The 20,870-nt window shown below is 44.0% G+C and overlaps 1 protein-coding gene across 1 annotated transcript in view; it reads left to right on the forward strand.

Moving 5' to 3' along the window:
- Positions 1 to 16,544, forward strand: part of LOC106601769 (centrosomal protein of 112 kDa) — a 53,864-nt gene extending 37,320 nt beyond the window's left edge. The window contains exon 8 of the mRNA XM_082972798.1: positions 11,936 to 16,544. The gene's annotated coding sequence lies outside the window, so the exon portion shown is untranslated. The remainder of the gene's footprint in view (positions 1 to 11,935) is intronic.
- Positions 16,545 to 20,870: the final 4,326 nt, after the last annotated feature.

Consider the following 20,870-nt stretch of genomic DNA (forward strand, 5'->3'; position numbering starts at 1 on the left):
AATGTGGTGATATTCATTCTGACTAGAGGAGACGAATGTGGTGATATTCATTCTGACTGAAGGAGAGGAGACTAATATGGTGATATTCATTCTGACTGGAGGAGAGGAGACAAATGTGGTCATATTCATTCTGACTGGAGGAGACTGATGTGGTGATATTCATTCTGACTGGAGGAGACTAATGTGGTGATATTCATTCTGACTGGAGGAGAGGAGACTTTTTGTGTTATTACATTTTCTGCCCAGTCAGGCACCAAGTGTCACAGTCATCCTCACTGCTGTTTGTTGAGAATCAAGAGGTGAAAGAAAGCAAGGCCTTCGAGCCTGAAAATGGGATCTAATGCTTAGAATATTATTCTGTGCGCGTGCTGTATTAGTGTTTGTGTGTGTTTATGGTAGTGTGTGTGTCTGTGTGTAGGAGGTTGATAGTCAGCTGTCAGTCCCAGACTGTGTGTTGATGAGCCAGGGAGGAGAGCTGGCCAGCCCTCTCAGTAGTTTTATAGAGGCCAGATCACTACCCAGCGTGGCAATATGGGGCCTAGTTAAAAGGCGCTCAGAAGCACTTGACTTTCAAGAGAGGAAATGGTGTTGAACTGGGATTTTACTGTCTGGGCTGGGAATGTATATCGGTGTATGTACATGTGTGTGGGGCGAGGTGGAAAATTGTTTCCTGCACCTCTTACCTCCAACCCCACAAAGGGAACAGAGAAACTCCGGCCAACAGACCTGACTGGCTTTTGTAGATGGGCTTATCTGGTTTCACAGTGGTTGTTTTATGGTCTTTTTTTCAGTCAGACCGTCTGTTTTCTTACCCCTGGTTGCCTCGGATGGGTTCTGTATGTTTTAACCTTGAGCATGGAGTCTACAAGAGCAACAGGTCTATATCACAGGTCTCACAACTAACAGGGTCGTATTCATTAGAGAACATAGTAGCAAAACGTTTTGCATAAAAAATGAAAACTAGCATTTCTTATTGGGCAAGTTCAGGTAGTCCCTCCCGGTTTCAGGCAGTTTTTTCTCTCCAATTGGTGCCTAATGAATATGACTCATGTCTAACCCCCAGGCATTTGTTCATGGCGCAACTGCCCCTGAAATATACATACATACAGTTGAAGTCGAACGTTTACATACACCTTAGCTAAATGCATTTAAACTCAGTTTTTCACAATTCCTGACATTTAATCATGAATTATTGTCCGTTTCGAAGCCCTATTTGCAACCAAGCTTTAACTTCCTGACTGATGTGTTGAGATGTTGCTTCAATATATCCACAGAATTTTCCTCCCTTATGATGCCATCTATTGTGAAGTGCACCAGTCCCTCCTGCAGCAAAGCACCCCCACAACATGATGCTGCCACCCCCGTGCTTCACGGTTGGAATGGTGTTCTTCGGCTTGCAAGCCTCCCCCTTTTTCCTCCAAACATAACGATGGTCATTATGGCCAAACAGTTCTATTTTTGTTTCATCAGACCAGAGGACATTTCTCCAAAAAGTACGATCCTTGTCCCCATGTGCAGTTGCAAACCGTAGTCTGGCTTTTTTATGGTGGTTTTGGAGCAGTGACTTCTTCCTTGCTGAGCGGCCTTTCAGGTTATGTCGATATAGGACTCGTTTTACTGTGGATATAGATACTTTTATGCCTGTTTCCTCCAGCATCTTCACAAGGTCCTTTGCTGTTGTTCTGGGATTGATTTGCACTTTTCGCACCAAAGTACATTCATCTCTAGGAGACAGAACGCGTCTCCTTCCTGAGCGGTATGACGGCTCCGTGGGCCCATGTTGTTTATACTTGCGTGCTATTGTTTGTACATATGAACGTGGTACCTTCAGGCATTTGGAAATTGCTCCCAAGGATAAACCAGACTTGTGGAGGTCTACAATTTATTTTATGGCTTGGCTGATTTCTTGGCTTGGCTGATTTCTTTTGATTTTCCCATGATGTCAAGCAAAGAGGCACTGAGTTTGTCTGTTAACAATTGTTGGAAAAATTACTTGTGTCAAGCACAAAGTAGATGTCCTAACCGACTTGACAAAACTATAGTTTGTTAACAAGAAATTTGTGGAGTGGTTGAAAAATGAGTTTTAATGACTCCAACCTAAGTGTACGTAAACTTCCGACTTCAACTGTATATACACTGCTCAAAAAAATAAAGGGAACACTTAAACAACACAATGTAACTCCAAGTCAATCACACTTCTTTGAAATCAAACTGTCCACTTAGGAAGCAACACTGATTGACAATAAATTTCACCTGCTGTTGTGCAAATGAAATAGACAACAGGTGGAAATTATAGGCAATTAGCAAGACACCCCCAATAAAGGAGTGGTTCTGCAGGTGGGGACCACAGACCACTTCTCAGTTCCTATGCTTCCTGGCTGATGTTTTGGTCACTTTTGAATGCTGGCGGTGCTTTCACTCTAGTGGTAGCATGAGACGGAGTCTACAACCCACACAAGTGGCTCAGGTAGTGCAGCTCATCCAGGATGGCACATCAATGCGAGCTGTGGCAAGAAGGTTTGCTGTGTCTGTCAGCGTAGTGTCCAGAGCATGGAGGCGCTACCAGGAGACAGGCCAGTACATCAGGAGACGTGGAGGAGGCCGTAGGAGGGCAACAACCCAGCAGCAGGACCGCTACCTCCGCCTTTGTGCAAGGAGGAGCAGGAGAAGCACTGCCAGAGCCCTGCAAAATGACCTCCAGCAGGCCACAAATGTGCATGTGTCTGCTCAAACGGTCAGAAACAGACTCCATGAGGGTGGTATGAGGGCCCGACGTCCATAGGTGGGGGTTGTGCTTACAGCCCAACACCGTGCAGGACTTTTGGCATTTGCCAGAGAACACCAAGATTGGCAAATTCGCCACTGGTGCCCTGTGCTCTTCACAGATGAAAGCAGGTTCACACTGAGCACGTGACAGACGTGACAGAGTCTGGAGACGCCGTGGAGAACGTTCTGCTGCCTGCAACATCCTCCAGTATGACCGGTTTGGCGGTGGGTCAGTCATGGTGTGGGGTGGCATTTCTTTGGGGGGCCGCACAGCCCTCCATGTGCTCGCCAGAGGTAGCCTGACTGCCATTAGGTACCGAGATGAGATCCTCAGACCCCTTGTGAGACCATATGCTGGTGCGGTTGGCCCTGGGTTCCTCCTAATGCAAGACAATGCTAGACCTCATGTGGCTGGAGTGTGTCAGCAGTTCCTGCAAGAGGAAGGCATTGATGGCCACTGTACCTATTCTGCCAATTTGCCTGGTTTACCACACGGAGCCCTGCTGATCCGTCTGCCGATGTAATAGCACGAGGGGGCCACAACAGACTTTCTTCCGTCGCAATGTCCCTCCAAGGCCCTTCTGTTAGCTTGCTAGCCCCGGCCCGCAAGCTACCTGAAGCCACTCACTGGACTCCTATGATCACTCGGCTACGCATGCCTCTCGCTAACGTCAATATGCCTTGTCCTTTGCTGTTTTGGTTAGTATTTATTGCCTTATTTCACTGTAGAGGCTCTGCTCAATACGCCTTATTTAACACTTTAGTTCCACCTACCACACATGCAGTGACATCACCTGGTTTAAATGATATTTCTAGGGACAATATCTCTTTCATCATCACTCTATGCACAGGTTTACCCTCACTGTATCCACATCCTACCATACCTTTGTCTGTACATTATGCCTTGAATCTATTCTACCGTGCCCAGAAATCTGCTCTTTTTACTCTCTGTTCTGAACGTACTAGACGACCAGTTATTTTAGCCTTTAGCTGTACCCTTATCCTACTCCACCTCTGTTCCTCTGGTGATGTAGAGGTTAATCCATGCCCTGCAGTGCCTAGCTCCACTCCCATTCCCCAGGCGCTATCATTTGCTGACTTCTGTAACCGTAAAAACATTGGTTTCATGCATGTTAACATTAGAAGCCTCCTCCCTAACTTTGTTTTATTCACTGCCCTAGCACACTCTACTAACCCGGATGTCCTAGCCGTGTCTGAATCCAGGCTCAGGAAGACCACCAAAAACCCATACATTTCCATCCCTAACTATAACATTTTCCGACAGGATAGAACTGCCAAAGGGGGCGGTGTTGCAACCTACTGCAGAGAGCCTGCAGAGTTCTGTCATACTATCCAGGTCTGTACCCCAAAAATTTGAGCTTCTACTTTTAAAAATCCACCTTTCCAGAAACAAGTCTCTCACCGTTGCCGCTTGCTATAGACCACCCTCTGCCCCCAGCTGTGCCCTGGACACCATATGTGAACTGATTGCCCCCCATCTATCTTCAGAGCTAGTGCTGCTAGGTGACCTAAACTGGGACGTGCTTAACACCCCGATCATCCTACAATCTAAGCTTGATGCCCTCAATCTCTCACATATTATCAATGAACCCACCAGGTACAACCCCAAATCCGTAAACACGGGCAACCTCATAGATATCATCCTAACCAACTTACCCTCCAAATACACCTCTGCTGTTTTCAACCAAGATCTCAGCGATCACTGCCTCATTGCCTGCATCCATAACGGGTCTGCGGTGAAACGACCACCCCTCATCACTATCAAACGCTCCCTAAAACACTTCAGCGAGCAGGCCTTACTAATCGACCTGGCCCGGGTATCCTGGAAGGATATTGACCTCATCCCGTCAGTAGAAGATGCCTGGTCATTCTTTAAAAGTGCCTTCCTCACCATCTTAAATAAGCATGCCCCTTTCAAGAAATTTAGAACCAGGAACAGATATAGCCCTTGGTTCTCTCCTGACCTGACTGCCCTTGACCAGCACAAAAACATCCTATGGCGTTCTGCATTAGCATCAAATAGCCCCCGTGATATGCAACTTTTCAGGGAAGTCAGGAACAAATATACACAGGCAGTTAGGAAAGCTAAGGCTAGCTTTTTCAAGCAGAAATTTGCATCCTGTAGCACAAACTCAAAAAAGTTCTGCGACACTGTAAAGTCCATGGAGAATAAGAGCACCTCCTCCCAGCTGCCCACTGCACTGAGGCTAGGAAACACTGTCACCACCGATAAATCCACTATAATTGAGAATGCATTTTTCTACGGCTGGCCATGCTTTCCACCTGGCTACCATTTCGAATCCCACCGTACCTTCTCCGCTATGCAATCTGGTTTTCGAGCTGGTCATGGGTGCACCTCAGCCACGCTCAAGGTCCTAAACGATATCATAACCGCCATCGATAAGAGACATTACTGTGCAGCAGTATTCATCGACCTGGTCAAGGCCTTCGACTCTGTCATTCACCACATTCTTATTGGCAGACTCAACGGCCTTGGTTTCTCAAATGATTGCCTCGCCTGGTTCACCAACTACTTCTCAGACAGAGTTCAGTGTGTCAAATCGGAGGTTCTGTTGTCCGGACCTCTTGCCGTCTCTATGGGGGTGCCACAGGGTTCAATTCTCAGGCCGACTCTCTTCTCTGTATACATCAATGATGTTGCTCTCGCATCTGGTGATTCTCTGATCCACCTCTACACAGACGACACCATTCTGTATACTTCTGGCCCTTCTTTGGACACTGTTAACTAACCTCCAGACGAGCTTCAATGCCATACAACTCTCCTTCCATGGCCTCCAACTGCTCTTAAATGCAAGTAAAACTAAGTGCATGCTCTTCAACCGTTCACTGCCCGCATCCTGCCCACCCGTCCAGCATCACTACTCTGGACGGTTCTGACTTAGAATATGTGGACAACTACAAATACCTAGGTGTCTGGCTAGACTGTAAACTCTCCTTCCAGACTCACATTAAGCATCTCCAATCCAAAATGAAATCAAGAATTGGCTTCCTATTTCGCAACAAAGCATCCTTCATTTATGCTGCCAAACATACCCTCGTGAAACTGACCATCCTACCGATCCTCGACTTTGGCAATGTCATCTATAAAATAGCCTCTGACACTCTACTCAACAAATTCGATGCAGTTTATCACAGTGCCGCCTTTCCTTCCAGTTCTCTGCTGCCAATGACCGGAACGAACTGCAAAAATCAATGAAGCTGGAGTCTTATATCTCCCTCACTAGTTTTAAGCACCAGCTGTCAGAGCAGCTCACAGATCACTGCACCTGTACATATCCCATCTGTAAATAGCCCATCCAACTACCTCATCCCCATACTGTATTTATTTATTTATCTTGCTCCTTTGCACCCCAGTATCTCTACTTGCACATTAATCTTCTGCACATCTACCATTCCAGTGTCTAATTGCTATAATGTAATTACTTCGCCACCATGGCCTATTTATTGCCTTACCTCCCTTATCTTACCTCATTTGCACTCACTATATATAGATTTTTATTTTTTCTACTGTATTATTGATTGTATGTTTGTTTATTCCATGTGTAACTCTGTGTTGTTTTATGTGTCGAACTGCTGTGCTTTATCTTGGCCAGGTCACAATTGTAAATGAGAACTTGTTCTCAACTAGCCTACCTGGTTAAATAAAGGTGAAATACATTTTTTTAAATAAAAATGGAAGGATTGTGCGTTCTTGGTGCAACTCGGGCAGTTGTTGTTGCCATCCTGTACCTGTCCCACAGGTGTGATGTTCGGATATACCGATCCTGTGCAGGTGTTGTTACACGTGGTCTGTCACTGCGAAGACAATCAGCTGTCCGTCCTGTCTCCCTGTAGCGCTGTCTCAGGCGTCTCACAGTACGGACATTGCAATTTATTGCCCTGGCCACATCTGCAGTCCTCATACCTCCTTGCAGCATGCCTAAGGCACGTTCACGCAGATGGGCATCTTTCTTGTTGTTTTTCAGAGTTTAAGTAGAAAGGCCTCTTTAGTGTCCTAAGTTTTCATAACTGACCTTAACTAGTTATCTAAAGAAATGGGATCTAGGTATATTTAACTTTTGTACTAACTGTTCAAAAGATGCAAAATCAATGTACAAGATGTTCAGTGAGGAGATATGAAACGCCCTGTCTAATAATGATGGAGAGAATTTAGGGTTCTTTAATAATGGGGCAGAAGTTGAAAATTCACCGAGACCAAACGATCGCCTGAACTGTTTCCAGATTTTTAGAGAATCTTTCATAATATGGTTTTTAATGTATTTGCAAACAGGCTCAGCTAGTTTAGAGGAGAGTAAGTCAGCTAAGGAGGTGTTCAATGAGATATCCAGGGTCAACCATTTTGGTGATTAAGCCAATGTTTAAAATACATTTATTAAATTCCTTTTCTGTTTGCTAGAAAACCTCCCCATAGAATGTAGTAGCCTGAATACCACAGTGGTTTATAAATGCATATTGGAGGTCTGTGTTTCTTTGAAATCTGTGACACTCAAAATGTTTTCTTTCTTTTCAGTGACTTTTGAGTCACAGTTGACAGTAAAGGGGGGTTTGGTGGATTTTCAGCAAGTCCTAGCCCTGCAGGGTGGAGTTGTGACCACACACACACCCCACACACAGGACGCCTCCTCAGAAGTGTCTCAGTGACTCACTCTGACTCCATCCTCGCCACCTGAATCTTATCATCTCCTGTGGTTCCACATTAAGCCCCGTACGCAGGCCTTGCCCACCATGGCGTGGCTCGTCTGACCACCAGCAGGAAATGACCTGTGGCTGGGTTTGGTCCTCGCCATATGTTGCTAAGCCCCGACAGCCAGTTCCTATATTAAGGAACTCTGGGCTCTCACACCAAGCTCATCCCCAGTTCAGCTACTGACTACATTGATAAGAACGCTGACTGTACCTGTTCAGCTACTGACTTCATTGATTCGTTGATAAGAACGCTGACTGTACCTGTTCAGCTACTGACTTCATTGATTCGTTGATAAGAACGCTGACTGTACCTGTTCAGCTACTGACTTCATTGATTCGTTGAGTAAGTGTGTGGTAGCGTGGCAGCTGGAGCAGATGTTGGCCACCACGACGTTGAGTCACTTTAGTCTCATATGGTCATCTATTTTCACCCATGGTTGAGGTTACAAGTCTAGTCCTTATAATCCCCTCTACACACACCCTTACTGTGCTGGGCTCACACCACAGGTGCTATGGGATGGGGTCGTGGCATATTCAATGAAATGATCCAAGACCATTCAGCCAGTCCCACCCATAGGGTTAGAATTAGGCCTACGTGATGTGATTGCTTTGGCAGATGCAGATGGGTTGATGCATGCAAACAGAGCGAGAGAGAGAGAGTACATTTCCCCTGGTACTCCTGGGGTTCTCATCACATGCACCATCACAGGGCTCTGTGTGATTCTTCCTCTAATGGCTGCAGCTCGGCCAAACGGGTCTGGAGCTGAGGTTCAGTTTCCAATCTGCCCATGCTTTCCAAAGGAATAATGATGCAACTGCTTCCATGCCTGGGTCCTATGGGAAGGCCTCTCAGCTCTGTGTTTGATTCAGACGACTAGCCCCTCTTATCTGATTGTATGATTGTGGTTAAAGGACAACACTGGGCCTTGTGGAGTTCCTAAGGGAGCTCTCTATGTAGTGGCTTTTAGTGCAAAATGGCCGACAATCCAAAGGCAGGCGTATGGTACTCAGTCTGGCTTTTCTTAGATTGAATGGGTATTGTTTTTGTTACAGTTATGCACTTTATGTCCTTAAAGGGACCTCAATGTTGAATAGTAGTAGTGAGTTGTTTTAGGAAGAAATGTTCTGTCTGTTGTTTCCACTGAAGCCCAATATTACTATGACATTAAGTGACATTCAAAAGTCTTTCCTTTTAAAAACTTTGTTCGTTGTAGTGTTTTGCATTTTACCTCAAAGTACAATTGTCATGCTAAGATCCATTAGCTTCTCCTCCCAGTGGAGGAATGGCATGTTAATGGTGTTCAGTAGATAGCTAGCAGGGCACTGCAGAGGGAATATTCTCTAACATCTGTGTTTATGGAAGATGAAAGCTCTATCAGGGCATTGTAGTTCTGCTGCAGAGCAAGATACACAAACACAACCGTGCTTTGTGGGCCCAGCAGTTAGCAGACATTTTGTGAGCGCGTTCCCCAAGGGGGAAAAAGGCTCGACCCAGGGTCGCTTCTGAGAAAAGAAAAGTGAGAGCAGCTGCTTCTGTCTTTCGCTTTTTCTTTTCATCTCCCTCCTCCCTCTCTATCCTTTCCTTTCTCAACACACCTTCCGTCTTTACCTTCTCTCTCATCCTTCCCTCATCTCCTCTCCTCTCCTGAGCTTGGTGTCAACAACATGGCATCTAAGAGAGAAACAACTTTTCAAAAGAAAAGCCAGTGTCACACAGAGATGCCTGGTTTTGAAGAATCTCAGAAACCTGAGATGTGCGCGTCTCTCTCCTTCCTCCTCTCTCCTTCCTCCTATTTCGCTCCTCCTCTCTCATTCATCCTCCCTCCTCCTCTCTCTCTCCTCTCTCATTCCTCCTCTCTCCCTCATCCTCTCTTCCTCATCCTCTCTCCCTCCTCTCTCATTGGTCCTCTCTCTCCCCTCTCCCCCCTCCTCTCTCCTTCGTCCTCTCTCCTTCGTCCTCTCTTCTTGTCCTCTCTCGCTCCTCCTCTCTCACTCCTCCTCTCTCGCCTCTCCTCTCTCGCCTCTCCTCTCCTTCCTCCTCTCTCCCTCTTTCTCTCCTTCCTCTTTCTATCCTTCCTCCTCTCCTTCCGACTCTCTCGCTCCTTCCGACTCTCTTCTTCCTCCTGACGCTCTCGCTCCTCCTCTCTCCCAACTCTCCTTCCTCCTCTCTCCTTCCTCCTCCTCTCTCCTTCCTCCTCCTCTCTCCCTGCTCCTCTCGCGCTGGGCCTCTCTCGCTCCTCCTATTTCCTTCGTCCTCTCTCCTTCCTCTTTATCTCATCTCTCCTCCTCTCTCCTTTCTACTCTCTCCTTCCTACTCTTTCGCTCCTCTTCTTTTGCTCCTCCTCTCCCACTCCTTCTCTCTCCTTCCTCCTCTCTCACTTGTCCTCCTCTCTCGCTCCTCTCTCTCGTTCCTCCTCTCTCGCTCCTACTCTCTCCTTCCTCCTACTCTCTCGCTCCTCCTCTCGCTCCTTCCTCTCTCCCTCCTCTCTCGCTCCTCCTCTCCTTCCTACTCTCTCCTTCCTGCTTTTCCTCTCTCCCTCCTCCTCTCTCCCTCTCTTCTTCACTCTTTCTGTTTCCTCTATAAACCATTTTTCAAACGCCCCTGATGTAGTTTGACAAACTTTCTAAAAAGCCCATTTGAAGAGGTGATGCGAGAGTGACACCCACTTGTTTTGGAGCGCTGCTGGAAAAATCTACTAGACTCCCTCATCTCAATCAGCCTAATCTCTCCTCCAACAAGTCTCCTGTGGTCTCAGAGATTGCACAAGAAAATGGGTAATTCAATACAAAAGAAAGTGAAACGAGAGGGAACTTCACATGGCACCATTGAAGGAGGATAAGTCTAGCAGATTTAGTTGAAGTTGTGGGATAATGGCAGCAGTAGTTTACAATAGGACTCATCTAGTTTGAATGTAGAAGACCCTGGGAATGAGTACGATACAGATCCTTGTTGCTCGAAAGCAAACATTAGCGTTATTGTGAGAATGAATGGGGCAGGTATTGGCTAGTTTATCAAATGTCAATACAATAGGGGACTTAACCATCTAAGCTACCTCCACAGATACAGGTTACATGACTGCCCTTCCAACCTGGAAGGACGTATTTGTCACTGAGCCCCAGAGTTGAGCAATGCATCAAACCCTCCAGTGACTAAAACCTGTAAGTACATTAGTCACAAAGCAATAGGAACTCATCCTGTCTAATTCCCGTTTGTGTTGACAACGTTAGCAAACTCTTTTTTTCCACTGACTGGATGACTGTGTGTCTGTTGGCCCCAGAGCTGCCAAGTCCTGAGGCCAGATAGTTCTACAATGGCACACCAGATCAGGAGCACATGTCATGCCTTCTCCTCACCCAGGGACAATCAGATCAGGTAGACTACTAGACACAGTGAGCCAACAACACAACAAGCACCAGCGGCAGTTCAAAGAAGTAGGGGAAGATGGTCACACATGGCTTAGCCATGGGACAGGGTGGCCTCTCCTATCACTCTCCACACGTGTTGGTGAGAGAGTCTCGTTAGCCAGATGAGAGGCCCGAGTCCGCCAGTATTTCCTGGTAAATAATCAGGAAACCTGAAGCCACAAAGCAATATGACCTCTGGCAGGGCTGATGACAGGGATATATGACTTAGGAGGAGCTGTGTTAGGAAGTCACTGAGAAGGTATGTGCATGTCGTTTAGTATTAAGGCCACTCTGTAATAGCAAGCCGTATCTGAAAGTGGGTGTTCATGTGTCTACCTGGTTTGAGTGTGTGAGTATAAATATTTAGAATTACTATTGTAGATGTGTGTTACTTTGTCTGTGTGTGTACACTTCTGGCGTATTAACTAAGTGTGTATTATTTTCCTGTGGCATTGTGGGAGTGAATGAAGGGCTCTGTCTTGACATGCAGATTCAGACGGTTGAACTGTTGATCCCCTGTATATTGAGCTGAACTGAAAGGAGCCGACTGTGGATAACTGTAGCCTACATAATGCATGGTTCTCTCTGGCCAAGCCTGTTCCTGTCACTGACTAATTCACTGTTATCTCACACACACACACACACACACACACACACACACACACACACACACACACTCACACTCACACTCACTCACTCACTCACTCACTCACTCACTCACTCACTCACTCACTCACTCACTCACTCACTCACTCACTCACTCACTCACTCACTCTGTTGGGTCTGGTACATCCCTCCTACACACGTTTGAAGTCCTGTTTGTAGATAAATATGTTTTGAAATGTTTATGAAGCTTGAGTCATTGACACCGCTGATGCTCTATGCACCATCAACAATAAATATCTGAAATTGGCCTAGTTAGTCAAAACAGGGGCAGCGGATGTTGCCGTTGCTATTTTTTCCATCTCCTGTGCTGCATTTGATGATGTGTGTATTGACTCCCCTGTCTGTCATGGTGCTGTGTGTCTCTGTGCAGGCTGAGATGAAGACTAAAGTCCTGGAGGCCAAGCACCAGGAGGAGAAACTGAAGATGCAGCAGAAGCACGACGCAGACGTGCAGAAGGTCAGAGTGCTTACTGATTTATCAATGAATTATATTAATTATTTAATTTGTTTGATTATTTGATATTTGAGATAAATTCACACATACATCCATAATATCATCTGTAGGGAGGTTATAGTACCGCCCAGACATAAAACCATGAATTGAAATGATAGAGGACAAACGCACAGTAAAGTGAGACAGTGCAGAAGGTAGGGATAACAAGAGTGATGCTCCCTGCACCCTTCACCACTCCCACCCTGACACTACATCTGTGTTTTGGGCTGGACTCACACCCTTTTCTCCTTCCCTCCTCCCTGGGCTCCTCCACTAAGACAAATAGCTCTCCAGCATCCTACTCAGACCCTCTTCAAAGCTCCTTGTAGTCTTGGTAGAAATGGCTGTGAAGTCTGAGTAGCACCCTGTTAGTTTCATTTCACCAGGGGTGTATCGGCTCAGCTCCACATCCAGCACCTGGGATCTGTCAACTTCCTCCCAAAACGTCTGCTTTCATTGTTGCCACAGAATCTTTAAATAAAACAGAAATAGCCCCATTTTCCCTCTGTTTAAACTGTCGATGAACTCTTTGTCTCTGACAGGAGACACGGTGACAGCTCCTCCACTACCCCGCCTCTCCTGCTCTCGCTCTCCATCCCTCTCTCTTTGGTGTCTCTGTCATTGCAGGCAAATCACACTAATTGTGTACAGATTGCGAGCGATGTCGGATTCAATTTGTTCCCTGTTTACCCGGGTGTCTGACTAATGGCTTCAAGGGGGAGGGGTGGTAGATTAGAGACTTTAACAAGCCCATTCAAAGGCGCATGGGGAAGCTGGCTAGCGCTAGTTTTAATTAGCACCAGGGAGATGAATTATGGATGAATGTGTGGTGCTGATGGTGGTTAGACTGGTCATTGTCTCATGGTTAACACGAGAGACGAGAACAGGAGAACAGGCCTGACTGTTGTATGGTATGTATAGCCATGGATCAATAGTGTGTGTGTGGTCGCACGATAGCTATATAATCAGCTCAGGCAGACCTGTATTTGTTTTTGGAGTGTTGGAGCGCATCAACAAACAGGGTTTAATATCTCCATCTAGAAGGTGCTGCAATAGGAGCAATCCTCTAAGGATCTGAGATGGCTAGAATACCACGATAGTGAACAACTGTTTTTCATAATGCTGTGTAGCCTAGATTATCAAGCTCCATTGAGACTGTAAAGAGATGGTTAACAAATAACAACCCATATCGTACATCGTCAGATTGCTATGCTATCTCAGATTGCTGTGTGCTATGCCTTTGTGTGTAATGTAATGGCACCTCTTCCTCCAGATTGTGGGATAGTATTAGTGTCTAGTCAGTCAGGCTGGCTGGAGTCTTTCTGCAATAGAGATGTTATAAAAGACCTACAATTACTGTCCTAAAAGCTGTCGTTCCTCTGCTCCCACTCCCAGTCCCTCTGGACCCCATCTCTGACACCCCGTTACGTCTGCCCCTCTATGTGTGCCCAAAACACACCCTCCTCTCTCCTCTCAGGAAAGCCGATGGGAAAATGGGAAAATTGGACGTCCCTAAATGTTCTGTGAACTTTCCTTTACCCCCCTTCACTCCCTTCCCTTTCATGTCTCCCATCCCACTCACTCTGGCCACAACAGGCTTAGACACAGAGTGCACTTCTAACAGACAAAACCCAGGACAAATAACCCTCTGATGGTGCCCGGGACTTTTTAGGAGGGGAAATAATCTCTCTTACAGGGGGTTTTGATCAAATCTTCAACGTGTGTATCAAAAGACAAGGCGGCGCTGTGAAATGGTCCACAGTCCTGAACTTGTGTTGTTTCTCTCTCTCTCTCCTCTCTGTCTGTCATGTGTTGTAAAACCTCCTCTTTCATGGTCAGGTCCCGTCTACTAATGCAGCTCTGAGGATATCATCATTCCCAATAACACTGATTAGCCTCCTAGCATGTACTGCTATGCATAACTGTAATCAGTTCAGTAAAATGGAGAGCCCTGTGCTCATAATTTCTAAAACAATGTACTGGTATCTGTTATTTTTTTTAAATTTAGTTTCACTCATGCATGTGATATTTTATTTGATGTCCTCATTGGATGGGAATGTAATGGAGTCAGGATGCAGTGAAGTCAGTCAAGGCTTATCTGTAGACACCTCCTGTTATGAGATGTGTTTGGGGATGGGAATTCTGTTGATGTTGTGTATCATTAAATCAAATCAAATGTTATTGCACACACACACACATCCCTATTAGTGAGAATTTCAGCTTGGCCAAGATAATCCATCTACCTGACAGGTGTGGCATATCAAGAAGCTGATTAAACAGCATGACCATTACCCAAGTGCACCTTGTGCTGGGGCAATTAAAGGTCACTCTAAAATGTGCAGTTGTGTCATAACACAATGCCACAGATGTCTCAAGTTTTGAAGGAGAGTGCAATTGGCATGCTGACAACAGGAATGTCCACCAGAGCTGTTAACAGAGAATTGAATGTTCATTTCTCTACTGTTAGCCCTCCCCCACATCTACCTTAAGCCGCCTCCAACGTCGTTTTAAAGAATTTGGTAGTACGTCTAACCGGCTTTACAACCACAGACCACATGTAACCACGCCAGCCCAGGACCTCCACATCCGGCTTCTTCACCTGCGGGATCATCTGAGACCAGCCACCCGGACAGCTGATGAAACTGTGGGTTTGCACAACTGAAGAATTTCTGAACAAACTGTCAGAAACCGTCTCAGGGAGGCTCATCTGCGTGCTTGTCTTCCTCACCAGGGTCTTGACCTGACTGTAGTTTGGCGTCGTAACCGACTGCAGTGGGAAAATGCTCACCTTTAATGGCCACTGGCACGCTGGATGAGTGTGCTCTTCACGGATGAATCACAGTTTCAACTGGCAGACAGCATGTACGGCGTTGTGTGGGCGTGCAGTGACGAGATCCTGAGGCTCATTGTCATGCCATTCATCCCCCGCCATCACCTCATGTGGGGGCCGTGCAGGATAATGTGCATGATCATGCACGGCCCCATGTCACAAGGATCTGTACACAATTCCTTGAAGCTGAAAATGTCCCAGTTCTTTCATGGCCTGCATACTCTACAGACATGTCACCCATTGAGCATGTTTGGGATGCTCTGGATTGACGTGTAGGACAGTGTGTTTCAGTTCCCGCCAATATCTAGCAACTTCACACAGACATTGAAGTGGAATGGGACAACCACAGTCCACAATCAACAGCCTGATCAACTCTATGCAAAGGAGATGTTGCGCTGTGTGAGATAAACGGTGGTCACACTAGATACTGACTGGTTTTCTGATCCACACCCTTACCTCTTTTTTAAGGTATCTGTGACCAACATATGCATATCTGTATTCTCAGTCATGTGAAATCCATAGATTAGGGCCTAATGAATATTTCAGTTCACTGATTTCCTTATATGAACTGTAACTTAGTAAAATCATAGAAATTGTTGCATGTTGCGTTTATATACTGAACAAAAATGTAAATGCAACATGTAGTGTTGGTCCCATGTTTCATGAGCTGAAAAAAATCCCAGAAAATGTCCATACGCACAAAAAGCTTCTCAAATGTTGTGCACAAATGTGTTTACATCCCTGTTAGTGAGCATTTCTCCTTTGCCAAGATAATCCAACCACCTGACAAGTGTGGCATATCAGGAAGCTGATTAAACCGCATGATCATTACACAGGTGCACCTTGTGCTATGGACAATAAAAGGCCTGTTTTAAATGAGCAGTTTTGTCAAAGAGTTAAACGTCTCAAGTTGAGGGAGCGTGTAATTGGACATTAATGCAGTCAGCATGCCATCAGAGATGTTGGCAGAAAATGGAATGTTCTAAAATGCCTGGATATGAGCAGATGTGCAATTTATTGTGGAGCCCTTTGTACATTGCCAGAGGCTGTCCCATCAGAGAAGTCTCAACTCCTGTGCAGCAAAGGGTGGCAGTGTCAGAATGGGCTGATGAAATCATTATAACCAGTCACTGGAGGGCTCCCAGCCTCAGCGGACACATCACCGATCCTTGACTTCGGCGATGTCATTTACAAAATAGCCTCCAACACTCTATTCAGCAAATTGGATGTAGTCTATCACAGTGCCATCCGTTTTGTCACCAAAGCCCCATATACTACCCACCACTGCGACCTGTACGCTCTCGTTGGCTGGCCCTCGCTTCATACTCGTCGCAAAACCCACTGGCTCCAGGTCATCTACAAGACCCTGCTAGGTAAAGTCCCCCCATATCTCAGCTCACTGGTCACCATAGCAGCACCCACCTGTAGCACGCGCTCCAGCAGGTATACGGTGAGGGGGAAAAGTATTTGATCCCCTGCTGATTTTGTATGTTTGCCCACTGACAAAGAAATTATCAGTCTATAATTTTAATGGTAGGTTTATTTGAACAGTGAGAGACAGAATAACAACAAAAAAATCCGGAAAAACGTATGTCAAAAATGTTATAAAATTATTTGCATTTTAATGAGGGAAATAAGTATTTGACCCCTCTGCAAAACATGACTTAGTACTTGGTGGCAAAACCCTTGTTGGCAATCATAGAGGTCAGACGTTTCTTATAGTTGGCCACCAAGTTTGCACACATCTCAGGAGGGATCTTGTACCACTCCTCTTTGCAGATCTTCTCCAAGTCATTAAGGTTTTGAGGCTGACGTTTAGCAACTCGAACCTTCAGCTCCCTCCACAGATTTTCTATGGGATTAATGTCTGGAGACTGGCTAGGCCACTCCAGGACCTTAATGTGCTTGTTTTCGAGCCACTCATTTGTTGCCTTGGCCGTGTGTTTTGGGTCATTGTCATGCTGGAATACCCATCCATGACCCATTTTCAATGCCCTGGCTGAGGGAAGGAGGTTCTCACCCAAGATTTGACGGTACATGGCCCCTGTCCATCGTCCCTTTGATGCGGTGAAGTTGTCCTGTCCCCTTAGCAGAAAAACACCCCCTAAGCATAATGTTTCCACCTCCATGTTTGACGGTGGGGATGGTGTCCTTGGGGTCATAGGCAGCATTCCTCCTCCTCTAAACACGGCGAATCATAACCACCTTAACAAAAACAGTAGATGAGAAATTAAGGAAGAGCTGAATTATAACCACCTGAACAAAAACAGTAGATGAGAAATGAAGGAAGAGCTGAATTAAACCACCTGAACAAAAAAAGTAGATGAGAAATGAAGGAAGAGCTGAATTTTAACCCCCTGAACAAAAACAGTAGATGAGAAATGAAGGAAGAGCTGAATTATAACCACCTGAACAAAAACAGTAGATGAGAAATGAAGAGCTGAATTATAACCACCTGAACAAAAACAGTAGATGTGAAATGAAGAGCTGAATCATAACCACCTGAACAAAAACAGTAGATGTGAAATGAAGAGCTGAATCATAACCACCTGAACAAAAACAGTAGATGAGAAATGAAGAGCTGAATTATAACCACCTGAACAAAAACAGTAGATGAGAAATGAAGGAAGAGCTGAATTATAACCACCTGAACAAAAACAGTCAATGAGAAATGAAGGAAGAGCTGAATTATAACCACCTGAACAAAAACAGTAGATGTGAAATGAAGAGCTGAATTATAACCACCTGAACAAAAACAGTAGATGAGAAATGAAGAGCTGAATTATAACCACCTGAACAAAAACAGTAGATGACAAATGAAGAGCTGAATCATAACCACCTGAACAAAAACAGTAGATGAGAAATGAAGAGCTGAATTATAACCACCTGAACAAAAACAGTAGATGAGAAATGAAGAGCTGAATTATAACCACCTGAACAAAAACAGTAGATGAGAAATGAAGGAAGAGCTGAATTATAACCACCTGAACAAAAACAGTAGATGAGAAATGAAGAGCTGAATTATAACCACCTGAACAAAAACAGTAGATGAGAAATGAAGGAAGAGCTGAATTATAACCACCTGAACAAAAACAGTATATGAGAAATGAAGGAAGAGCTGAATTATAACCACCTGAACAAAAACAGTAGATGACAAATGAAGAGCTGAATTATAACCACCTGAACAAAGACAGTAGATGAGAAATGAAGAGCTGAATTATAACCACCTGAACAAAAACAGTAGATGTGAAATGAAGAGCTGAATTATAACCACCTGAACAAAAACAGTAGATAAGAAATGAAGAGCTGAATTATAACCACCTGAACAAAAACAGTAGATGAGAAATGAAGAGATGAATTATAACCACCTGAACAAAGACAGTAGATGAGAAATGAAGAGCTGAATTATAACCACCTGAACAAAAACAGTAGATGAGAAATGAAGGAAGAGCTGAATTAAACCACCTGAACAAAAACAGTAGATGAGAAATGAAGGAAGAGCTGAATTTTAACCACCTGAACAAAAACAGTAGATGAGAAATGAAGGAAGAGCTGAATTATAACCACCTGAACAAAAACAGTAGATGAGAAATGAAGAGCTGAATTATAACCACCTGAACAAAAACAGTAGATGTGAAATGAAGAGCTGAATCATAACCACCTGAACAAAAACAGTAGATGTGAAATGAAGAGCTGAATCATAACCACCTGAACAAAAACAGTAGATGAGAAATGAAGAGCTGAATTATAACCACCTGAACAAAAACAGTAGATGAGAAATGAAGGAAGAGCTGAATTATAACCACCTGAACAAAAACAGTCAATGAGAAATGAAGGAAGAGCTGAATTATAACCACCTGAACAAAAACAGTAGATGTGAAATGAAGAGCTGAATTATAACCACCTGAACAAAAACAGTAGATGAGAAATGAAGGAAGAGCTGAATTATAACCACCTGAACAAAAACAGTAGATGTGAAATGAAGAGCTGAATTATAACCACCTGAACAAAAACAGTAGATGTGAAATGAAGTGCTGAATTATAACCACCTGAACAAAAACAGTAGATGAGAAATGAAGGAAGAGCTGAATTATAACCACCTGAACAAAAACAGTAGATGAGAAATGAAGAGCTGAATTATAACCACCTGAACAAAAACAGTAGATGTGAAATGAAGAGCTGAATTATAACCACCTGAACAAAAACAGTAGATGAGAAATGAAGAGCTGAATTATAACCACCTGAACAAAAACAGTAGATGAGAAATGAAGGAAGAGCTGAATTATAACCACCTGAACAAAAACAGTAGATGTGAAATGAAGAGCTGAATTATAACCACCTGAACAAAAACAGTAGATGAGAAATGAAGAGCTGAATTATAACCACCTGAACAAAAACAGTAGATGACAAATGAAGAGCTGAATCATAACCACCTGAACAAAAACAGTAGATGAGAAATGAAGAGCTGAATTATAACCACCTGAACAAAAACAGTAGATGAGAAATGAAGGAAGAGCTGAATTATAACCACCTGAACAAAAACAGTAGATGAGAAATGAAGGAAGAGCTGAATTATAACCACCTGAACAAAAACAGTAGATGACAAATGAAGAGCTGAATTATAACCACCTGAACAAAAACAGTAGATGAGAAATGAAGGAAGAGCTGAATTATAACCACCTGAACAAAAACAGTATATGAGAAATGAAGGAAGAGCTGAATTATAACCACCTGAACAAAAACAGTAGATGAGAAATGAAGAGCTGAATTATAACCACCTGAACAAAAACAGTCGATGACAAATGAAGAGCTGAATCATAACCACCTGAACAAAAACAGTAGATGAGAAATGAAGAGGTGAATTATAACCACCTGAACAAAAACAGTAGATGAGAAATGAAGAGCTGAATTATAACCACCTGAACAAAAACAGTAGATGAGAAATGAAGGAAGAGCTGAATTATAACCACCTGAACAAAAACAGTAGATGACAAATGAAGAGCTGAATTATAACCACCTGAACAAAAACAGTAGATGAGAAATGAAGGAAGAGCTGAATTATAACCACCTGAACAAAAACAGTATATGAGAAATGAAGGAAGAGCTGAATTATAACCACCTGAACAAAAACAGTAGATGACAAATGAAGAGCTGAATTATAACCACCTGAACAAAAACAGTAGATGTGAAATGAAGAGCTGAATTATAACCACCTGAACAAAAACAGTAGATAAGAAATGAAGAGCTGAATTATAACCACCTGAACAAAGACAGTAGATGAGAAATGAAGAGCTGAATTATAACCACCTGAACAAAAACAGTAGATGAGAAATGAAGGAAGAGCTGAATTAAACCACCTGAACAAAAACAGTAGATGAGAAATGAAGGAAGAGCTGAATTACAACCACCTGAACAAAAACAGTAGATGAGAAATGAAGGAAGAGCTGAATTTTAACCACCTGAACAAAAACAGTAGATGAGAAATGAAGAGCTGAATTATAACCACCTGAACAAAAACAGTAGATGAGAAATGAAGGAAGAGCTGAATTATAACCACCTGAACAAAAACAGTAGATGTGAAATGAAGAGCTGAATTATAACCACCTGAACAAAAACAGTAGATGTGAAATGAAGTGCTGAATTATAACCACCTGAACAAAAACAGTAGATGAGAAATGAAGAGCTGAATTATAACCACCTGAACAAAAACAGTAGATGTGAAATGAAGAGCTGAATTATAACCACCTGAACAAAAACAGTAGATGAGAAATGAAGGAAGAGCTGAATTATAACCACCTGAACAAAAACAGTAGATGAGAAATGAAGAGCTGAATTATAACCAACTGAACTAAAACAGTAGATGAGAAATGAAGGGCTGAATTATAACCACCTGAACAAAAACAGTAGATGAGAAATGAAGAGCTGAATTATAACCACCTGAACAAAAACAGTAGATGAGAAATGAAGGAAGAGCTGAATTAT

This window comes from Salmo salar, chromosome 03, assembly GCF_965601325.2.
Source record: "Salmo salar chromosome 03, fSalSal1, whole genome shotgun sequence".
Lineage (NCBI taxonomy): Eukaryota > Metazoa > Chordata > Actinopteri > Salmoniformes > Salmonidae > Salmo > Salmo salar.